General features: G+C 39.1%; 1 pseudogene; it reads right to left on the bottom strand.

Moving 5' to 3' along the window:
- Window positions 1-326: 326 nt before the first annotated feature.
- On the bottom strand, window positions 327-1,187 carry LOC121746042 (annotated as a pseudogene).
- Window positions 1,188-10,551: the final 9,364 nt, after the last annotated feature.

A 10,551-nucleotide genomic window follows, 5' to 3' on the forward strand; every position in this document is an offset into this window, starting at 1 on the left:
AAAGAAGAAAATATCTAATCTCTATGACTTTATTGTGTCATCTCTAGTTTACTCTTTCTTATCACTCCTACTTATTCATTTCTTCTATTTTATTTTATTTTCAGTTAATTCATTCTACCCTAATTTTTAATCCTTTGTACCCAAAAGTTTTATCTGTAAGTTAGTTTTAATCTATAGCACATGAAAACTGGACTACATTAGTCTCTTCAACACAAAAAATTGAAGCCTCGGATTGGACGGTATTCTATAATGAAAGAAGAAACAAACATGTGAAACTTGCATGGAAACAGTAAACCAATATGAAATCAATATTGGGAAGTGGGAGGTTACCAGTAGGCATGAATGTTATACCCAGTCTTCCAGTTATTGAAAGAAATGAGTTGCCTCACCGCCCAGAAGGAGACCAGCAAAGCCATGATCATCCCACCCTCTGCCACTCGAACAACCACGAACGCCAGCAGCAGCCCCACCGCCGTGAACAGGAAACCCACGGTGAAGCCCTCCGCCCCCGCCATCGTCTCCCCGCCGTCCCTCGTGTCCACGGTGCGCCTTCCGGATTATATTGAACATCGTCCCCGACACGCTTAAGAAGTAGACGAACACCGCCCCCGCCATCCACGTGCTCTTCTCGTGCACCACGCTTTCCCCCGAGGCCAACTGCTTCACCGCATATGAAGACAGGATTATCGCTGTGGCCATCGCCAGTGTCATCTGTGTTTTGGATATCAGAGGGGGTGGTGGTTGGGCCCCACCGAGATGGCGGTTTCGGAGAGGATTACTTCGGGTAAAGAATCGAGCAAGGTTGATAAATAGGAGGGGTTGAGTTTGATTGAATCGGATTTGAGATCGGTGGCGGAGGCGGGGATGATGCGGATGTGGGGGATGGCGATGACGTCGAAGAGGGCGAATGTGGGGTGTGATTCCTCCAATTCGACGAGTTGAGATCGGGATTTGTTGATTTGGGGGTTATTGGTGAGGAAGGAGGAGGGGACGAGGGAGAATTCGGATTTGAGAGTGGGGAGGGCGAGCTCTGGTTTAGAATGGAGCTTCTTGGAGTGGAAGGGGCGGAGGATGGTGTCGTTCATGCGGATGACGCCATTCGAGGAGGATGACTGAAGCGCGGCGCGGCGGTGAATGGATTTGAGGACTGAGCGCGCGCTGCGGCTGTGGAGAGAGATATGAGGCATACCAGGAGAAACACGAGGCAGCCATCAGTTGTAGACTGCTCTGATTTAGTTCTCGAGAACGTAGGGCCATCCATTACACTGTCTCTATACCGTCCCTTAACTACTATTTGAGGACCCCACTGTATTTTATTCCTCCATCCCTAAACTAAGGGACGGAACCTGCAACGCTCCGTCCCTTAACCGTCCCTTATTCCGTCCCTTAATTACCCAATTCAATTAAAACAAACACACTTCATTAAAATTAAAATAACATTACAGCATAAAATACAAATACAACTTAAAATTTAAAAAAAAACATAATTAAAATCTTTAAAAAATAAAAATGACATAATTTAAAATACAATTTTATATGGACATCCTTGAATGTTTTATGTTTCACTTTCGATGTGGGACAAAAACATTCTTGGATGTCTCTATAAAAGAGAAACAACCAAGAATGATTTTGTACCACATCGAAAGTGAAACATAAAACATTCAAGGATGTCTCTATAAAAGAAGAACAACCATGAATGATTTTATCCCACATCGAAAGTGAAACATAAAACATTCAAGGTTGTCTCTATAAAAGAAAAGCAACCAAGAATGACTTTGTCCCACATCGAAAGTGGAACATAAAACATTCAAGGTTGTCTCTATAAAAGAGAAGCAACCAAGAATGAGTTTCATAAATTCGCAATCCCATCAAATATATGTGGGCTATTACGAATTTCTTGTATTTATTTATTTGTAAAAATTGTTTTAAATATAAAAACAATTTTTATAAATAAAAAGTATTTTTTTTTAAAATTCAATTTTTTTAAAAAAATTGATTTATTGCGCCAGCACGTGACGACGCCCACTCGCGGGCCGGCGAGTGGGCGTCACGCACGACTCCGGGTCGCGCCACGTCGCCTAGGCGCGTGGCGAGACGGCCCGTCGCTTGTCTCGGCGACACGGGACGCGGGACGGGGCGCAGGACGGGACGGGACGGCGAGTTGCAACGCGTCGCGCGATGGACCCGTCTCTCCGGGACGGGTCGCGGGACGCCGGCGCAACGCGTAGTGGATGCTCTAATTCTCACCTTGATCTTTTCTCCTCTGTTTGTTACCAAAGGAATTGCCATATTTTACGTAAACTTCTGTTCGATATCTTGACGTTTTAAATTTACTTTAGGATTATACTAATTCTTTAGATTAGAAAGAATTCGTAAACTAAAAACAGAATTCCATACTACTAGTATTTTATTGCAAATTGAAATTCAATTGGTGTCTTAGTTAAGATATTATTCGTGAGTTTCTTTCTAGGGAACTGCTAATTAACATCAATTCTGAATTAGGAACATCACAATAAGGCATCAATAAATAGGGGTGCATTATAATGATAACCTCAATTTCTGTAATAACCCTATAACTAAATCTGGACCATACATTTTAAAATCATGTGGTCTAGATTCAAACTTAGCTTTCATTCATAAAAAAAGCGCAGAGGGTAAATATGTCATTTCGCTTATTTAATTTCTGAATTTCGCTCATGATAAAATTTACGTATCCAAATTTCGCTCATTTAAATACGTAAAATCTTATTTCCCATGATATACAGATGTATGAGGTCCAGTTACACGTATGTATGAGGTTCAGTTATACGTAAAATCTTATTTCCCAAAATTACAAATTTTGCTCATTTAAATACGTAAAATCTTATTTAAGTATCCAAATTTATCATTTTATCAGTCAAAAGTATCATTTTATCAACTCAGAGTATCATTCTATCCGGCAAAACTATCATTCTATGCAATAAACCTAACATATATCATTTTATCATTTTATCAGTCAAAAGTATCATTTTATCAACTCAGAGTATCATTCTATGCGGTAAAACTATCATTCTATGCAATAAACCTAACATATATCATTTTATCATTTTATCAGTCAGTCAAAAGTATCATTTTATCAACTCAGAGTATCATTCTATCCGGCAAAACTATCATTCTATGCAATAAACCTAACATATATCATTTTATCATTTTATCAGTCAGTCAAAAGTATCATTTTATCAACTCAGAGTATCATTCTATCCGACAAAACTATCATTCTATGCAATAAACCTAACATATATCATTTTATCATTTTATCAGTCAAAAGTATCATTTTATCAACTCAGAGTATCATTCTATCCGGCAAAACTATCATTCTATGCAATAAACCTAACATATATCATTTTATCAGTCAGTCAAAAGTATCATTTTATCAACTCAGAGTATCATTCTATCCGGCAAAACTATCATTCTATGCAATAAACCTAACATATATCATTTTATCAGTCAGTCAAAAGTATCATTTTATCAACTCAGAGTATCATTCTATCCGGCAAAACTATCATTCTATGCAATAAACCTAACATATATCATTTTATCATTTTATCAGTCAGTCAAAAGTATCATTTTATCAACTCAGAGTATCATTCTATCCGGCAAAACTATCATTCTATGCAATAAACCTAGCATATATCATTTTATCATTTTATCAGTCAGTCAAAAGTATCATTTTATCAACTCAGAGTATCATTCTATCCGGCAAAACTATCATTCTATGCAATAAACCTAACATATATCATTTTATCAGTCAAAAAGTATCATTTTATCAACTCAGAGTATCATTCTATCCGGCAAAACTATCATTCTATGCAATAGACCTAGCATATATCATTTTATCATTTTACGTGATATTTGGCGAAATTCAGAAATTAAATGAGGGAAATGACATATTATCATTTTATCATCTCAGAGTATCATTCTATCCGGCAAAACTATCATTCTATGCAATAAACCTAACATATATCATTTTATCATTTTACGTGATATTTGGCGAAATTCAGAAATTAAATTAGGGAAATGACATATTTACCCCCGCACTTTTTTTTATGAAGTAAATCTAAGTTTGAATCTCAACCACAAAATTAGAAAATATGTGTGGTTCAGACATATGATCACAACTCTCAATAAATATATGGAAACTTGTTGAAGTTGTTGAATACATAAAGCTGCTTTCAATTACCATAATGCATTATTATACAATTACAATTATTATTAAATTGTGAGATTCGATACAAACATTACTAGGGCTGGAAAAATATACCGAAATACCGCACTTACCGTACCGAAAAAATACCGAATTTTCGGTATACCGTACTTTTCGGTACGGTATCATATCGTACCGACAGTTTTAGGTATGGTAAAGGTATGCATTTTGTATATACCGCGGTATACCGCGTTATACCTCATCATACCGCAATTGCGATATATACCGCAAATAACACGGTATATACCGAAAACACGGTATACCAACAAAAGCGGTACGGTAACGATATCTAAATTTTGGTATACCGACTTTTCGGTATACCGCAATTGCGGTATACTGACAAAAGCGGTACGGTAAATGTATGGTTTTTGGTCATACCGCACGGTACAGTACGGTACGCGGTATGGCCATTTCGGCGCGGTATACCGTATCGTTCCAACCCTGTAAAGAATAAGCCATGTTCCGGGTCGGAGCATCTCGTTTGGTGTGGCCAAATGAAAGTAAGTGAGTAATGGGTGAATGGGCTTTGATAATGAGCCTAAGTTAGGAGCCACGAATTGGGATGGAGAATGATTTGGGACTCCAGTTTGCACTTGTATTTTAAAATAATTTTAGCCCATTTGGGATTTCGTTATGTCCGTTTATTTGGAGGCTACAAAAGAAATAGAGTATGAAGCTACACTGGGGAATGAAAGTACTCAAATCCCTCAATTCTAAACCCCAACTGTCAACTCTGCTAGCCGCAATTCTAAATACTAATATACTGTTTGTTTCGTCTAATCAAAAACTAAAAATGTCAATTTATGATTCGGAGCTTAGTTCTAAAATGAATTAAGTAAACATATACTCCCTTCCCTTCGTCTGCGAATAAGAGTCTCAATTTTTCATTTTAGTTCGTCTGCGGATAAGAGTCTTAGTCCACTTTTACCATATATGGTAATAGAGTCTCCCATTCCACTAACTAATTTCACTCACATTTCCTTTTAAACTAATATATAAAAATGAAACGCATATTCCTCTAACTTGTTTCCACCCACTTTTCTTAATACTCCCTCATTCCCATAAATATATAGGCGGATGAGATGATACGAGAATTAAGATAAAATTGGTAATGTAAGAGAGATGATGAGAATGGTAAGTTAAAGTAAGAGTGAGAAGGAGAATGATAGTTAAAGTAGAGTTAGTGGATAGTGAGACCTACATTATTAAGGCCATCCACAACGCTGTTCCTATACCGTTCCTAAACCGTTCCTTAAACTACTATTTGCGGGCCCACTGTACTTTTTTACTCCATTCCTTAACTAAGGAACGGAACCTGCAACCCCCCGTTTCTTATCCGTTCCTTAAATTACTATTCATTCAATTTCATTTCTTATTTTTATTTCCAACCCAATTCAATTAAAACAAACACACTTTATTAAATAAAATAAACTTACAACATAAAATTCGTAAAAAACATAATTTAATAATTTCCTAAAAAATAAAAGTACACAATTTTAATAATTTCATCCGCCAAAGTTTGCCCAAATGTGCTCAATTAGATCCTGTTGGAGTTGGGTGTGGGCGCTAGAGTCGCGTGTCCTTGCACGAATAGATAACCGTTCTTGTATAGACGGATGCGCTCCACTTCGAGGCGGACTACTTGCGGTTGAGCTTCCGGGGGATTCAGGGTCGAACCAATTTCCCGCCTCGGGTCCTTCGTCTTGGACAATCATGTTGTGCAAGATTATGCACGTATACATGATGTCGACCATGTTCTCCATGAACCACGTACGAGCCGGGGCTTTGATGATGTTGAAGCGCGCTTGGAGAACCCCGAACGCCCTCTCCACATCCTTGCGAGCAACCTCCTGCTTCTGCGCAAAAAGAGCCTGCTTTGGGTTCGCAGACCCACTGCACGTCTTCACGAAGGTAGGTCACTTCGGGTAGATGTCATCGGCGAGATAGTACCCTATTTTATAAAGCCGGTTGTCGGCGACTTTACCATCCAAAACTTCGGTCAAGAGGTCGGACTGGTGGAGCACGTTTACGTCGTTGTTCGACCCGGGGACCCCGAAGTACGCGTGCCAGATCCAAAGGCGGTAGTCGGCAACGGCCTCGAGTATAACGGTTGGGTGGGTGCCTTTGTGGCCGCTCGTGTAGGACCCCTTCCACGCCACCGGGCAATTCTTCCATTGCCAGTGCATGCAATCGACACTGCCGAGCATCCCGGGGAATCCGTGCACTGTTTCGTGAAGGTCGAGCAGGAACTGACAATCGGTCGTGCTTGGCCTCCGGAGAAATTCGTCGGTGAAGGCTGCCCGGACGCCTTTGCAGAATTTGAGCAAGCACATTCGCCCAGTGCTGTCTCCGATGTGGAGGTATTCTTCGAACATGTCGGCTGTTTGTCCAGTCGCAAGCTGGCGGATTGCTGCAGTACATTTCTGCAGCGTCGTGAAGCTGGGACGGCCGACCGCGTCGAACCCTTCCTGGAAGAATTCTTCCCGGGCTGCCAAAGTATTCGCGATGTGGAGAAATAACGGTTTTCCCATGCGGAAACGGCGACGGAAGTACGTATCTCCCAAAATCGGGTTATCGCAGAAGTAGTCGCGTACTAACCTTGCGGCGGCTTCCTCCCGGTTACGATGGATGTACGTACGGGAGCGTCGTTAGGGCGGCGCGGCTTCTTCCGCCTCCCGTCGTCGATCTTCTTCAAGTGATTGTTCCAATATCTGACGCATTTGTTCAAAAGGATCCATTAGTTTGATTAAATTTGGGAGAAGAAAAACAGAGTTGATTTGATATGAAAATTGGGGTGGAAATAGAGAGGATTTGAGAGGAATAGATGTGTGTTTGTGAGTGAAATGAGTATGAAATAGGAGTATTTATAGAGTAAATAAATTTAAAAAAATAAAAAATAAATAAAAAATGGATACAAAAAACGGTAACAATACCGTTGCAATTTTTTTATTTATTTATTAAATTCAATTTTTTTTAAAAAATGAATTATTGCGTCACCGTGACGAAAACCACTCGCGGGGCAGCGAGTGGGCGGCAACGACACCCGGAACGGCATCGACACGGAATGGCGATGAAACGGCGGCTGCAACGCGTGCCGCTGCGGAACCGTTCCTCCGGAACGGCATAGGCACCGCAACGGCACAGCGTTGCGGGTGCTCTAAATTGCTATAACTTTTCAAAAATGGAATGCACATATTTTTGTGGGACGGACGAAAATGGAAAGTGCACATATTTTTATGGGACGGTGGGAGTATTTTTTTAAACTTGTACCGTCAAGAAATGAGACTCCTAATAGCACATAGAATGAGTACTAATTACTCCCTCCATCCCACAAGAATATACACTCTTTCCTTTTTAGTCCGTCCCACAAGAAAATGCACATTCTAATTTTAAAAACCCTACTATCTCTAATGAGGTGAGACTCATTCTGCACTAACAATACTATATTATTTTTTCTCTTTACCTCTCTCTTACTTTATCAGTTTTGCATTAAAACTCATATCGAACCAAAGTACATATTCTTTGGGGACGGAGGGAGTACTAAATTATTATTATTACCAGATGAATACTATTCTACATCTTATATTAATATCATCATTATCTAATGCAAGTTTAAAGTTAGTTTATTTTGTTTAGTACTCCTGATTTTAATACTCTATCCATCTCAGTGTTTCATATTCCTTTATGGTTTATCACAAAATAATATACTACCAATTTGCTATGCTGGTGCATTCCTTAAAATTAAAAACTTTATTTTAGAAAAGTTTTCTATTTAATAAGATGTGACTTATTTCATTAACAATACTTCAATCACTTTTTCTGTTTTTTATCATTCTATTACTTTACAATTATGGATTAAAATTTATATTTTTCAAATTTTTTTAATAAGATAATTTAGCGATTGAGAAGATACTAAAAATATAATTGCAAACACGTACCACTAGTCAATAAATATTACTGTAATTTTCAATTTAAAAAAAATATTTGCATATTCATAAAAATCATTTCATCTTTTTATTTTGTCTATATACTAAAAATAGTCACATACTATTAAAAATGAAAAGTTACTGACAATTTATTATTACTTTGTCAGTTCTATGTTATTGATAGCTTTTCTTTATCTCTTTTAAAAGTTACTGACAATTTATTATTACTTTGTCAGTTCTATGTTATTGATAGCTTTTCTTTATCTCTTTTATTTTATTCTTTTTATCTCTTTCACTTTTATATTTTGTTAGTTTTGAAATTTGTATCGCTTAAGGGCCTCTTCAAGTTAGATGAAATGAAATCTGCCCAATATAATCTGATCCAGATTTCATACTGTTCCATCACCATTTATTTTAAGTGTTTATAGTGTTCAAGTTTCATGAGATGAGTACAGATATGGGCTTTAAGGTTTCTATATACTTCCTACTATGCCCTCAGCGTTTTAATAAGCCGGCCACCCAATTTCCCCCAATTTCATCACTTCTCTCATTCCCAGGTACCTCAATTCTCTCCAATTTCGCCTCTGTAACTTGTGTATGAACTGCATGATGATTTTTTGCATGTTGCTTTAGTTAATTAGGTTATGGAATCGGATTCCACAAGTGCAATCGAGTCGGAGATTGGCGGCGCCTGCGATGATTTCAGCGTCGACGAGCTCCTCGATCTCTCCAACGGCTATTCCGAAACCGAAGAGCACCAATTCGAAGAAACGGAGCTAAAACCCGCGCCTCTTCTTCCGGAGAAAGACGAAGCTCCTTTTCCCCCAAACGACCTCGGCGAGCTCTGCTTTCAGGTGAAATTCATTTCAATTCATTTCTGTATCGTCTGAAATCATCAATGTGAATCGCGGTTTCGATATTGGGGGAACATTGGTTAGAAACTGAAAAAATTAAGAAAAATTCGCAGGCAAAATGAGAGGGCTATCACGGGTGATTGTAAATTTTCAGAGGCAAAATGGTAATCTTCCATCCATTACTGGATCCGAATTTCTATACAGAAATCATAAAGCACCTCCATCGGCTGAATTGGATTTGGCATATTTCACCATTGAACAGTGCGGGCCCGAAAATTATCAGCGGGCTTCAGTAGGTTAAACCTTGTATCTTGAACAGCCAACAAGTCCAAGAAATAAGCCCATTTCTGATCATATCATGAAACTTGAACAGGCCCTAATAGTAGGAATGTAGGATTATACTTGGTGGAGGGAGGTACTAAAAATAAGATGGGGTGTGTGTATTGCAATGGACGTGTCAATATTTTGTCAAGCATTCGTTAACTCTAAGAACACTTGTCAACCTAGCATAGATTTTTTCATGCAGCTGGGTTAAGTGCATAGCCAAACCTAATTCAATAAATGAATGGCTCTAAAAGACGATGTATTATTCAGGATTCTAGCATAATATTGAGGGTGCATTAGAACAAGACAGGTCATATTAACTCTTTATTCGAAAGAGCATGGACTTTTGCACTTCAACATCACAAGACAGGTCATATAAATACAGTTAATTATTTATACAAAATTTTCACTATTGTCTATGAGTCTATATGCTGAATTCATCGCCCAGGCTGGGAATAAACCATCTTTTTTCCAATTAATTAAATTTTTTTCTTCGGAATTTCAATACTCGAGCAAAAATGCAAGGGATAAACCAGATTTACATATTTCTTCTGGAAGAAGAGAAATATAAGTTTGTAAAATGTTTATGCACACAAATACAATTATACATTTTGGCAAGAACTAGATATTATAAGCAGTTTAAAACTTTAATTTTGTTTCGTTTTCATCCTAAGAGCATCTCCAATGGCGGACGTCCGGTCGGACGTCCGCGACGGGCGACCGGGACGTCCGCCATTGTGGCGTCGAAGGTCGGATACGGACGTCCCGTGAGGACGTCGGGTGTCCTCGGATGTGCGGGCGACGGGCAGGCGGACGTCCGCCATTGTGGAGTGGGTCGGACGTCCGGTAATTAATTTTTTTTAAACTCTATATATACGGCTCGTTGAACTTCATTTCATTCGCACCACTTGTGTTAACAAGTTTCTCTTCTTCTTTTACTACAAATTTCATTTCTACTTAATGGAGAATGATAGGAACTCCCCTGCCACGAGCGAGTCGCAGACTCCGGCGTTTCCCATCGACCTGGAGGGAAACGTTAGCGGAAATGCGACAACAGTTCCGACAATGTCGGGGATGGGTGGAATGGGTGGGATGATGTCCCCTTATATGTACAATTGGATGAGTGGGATGGGTGGTATGATGCCCAGGGCTGCGGGGATGGGGGGCATGACCCCAAATATGATGATGCCGGGGATGGGGATGG

This window comes from Salvia splendens, chromosome 8 (assembly GCF_004379255.2).
Source record: "Salvia splendens isolate huo1 chromosome 8, SspV2, whole genome shotgun sequence".
In the NCBI taxonomy this organism is placed as follows: domain Eukaryota; kingdom Viridiplantae; phylum Streptophyta; class Magnoliopsida; order Lamiales; family Lamiaceae; genus Salvia; species Salvia splendens.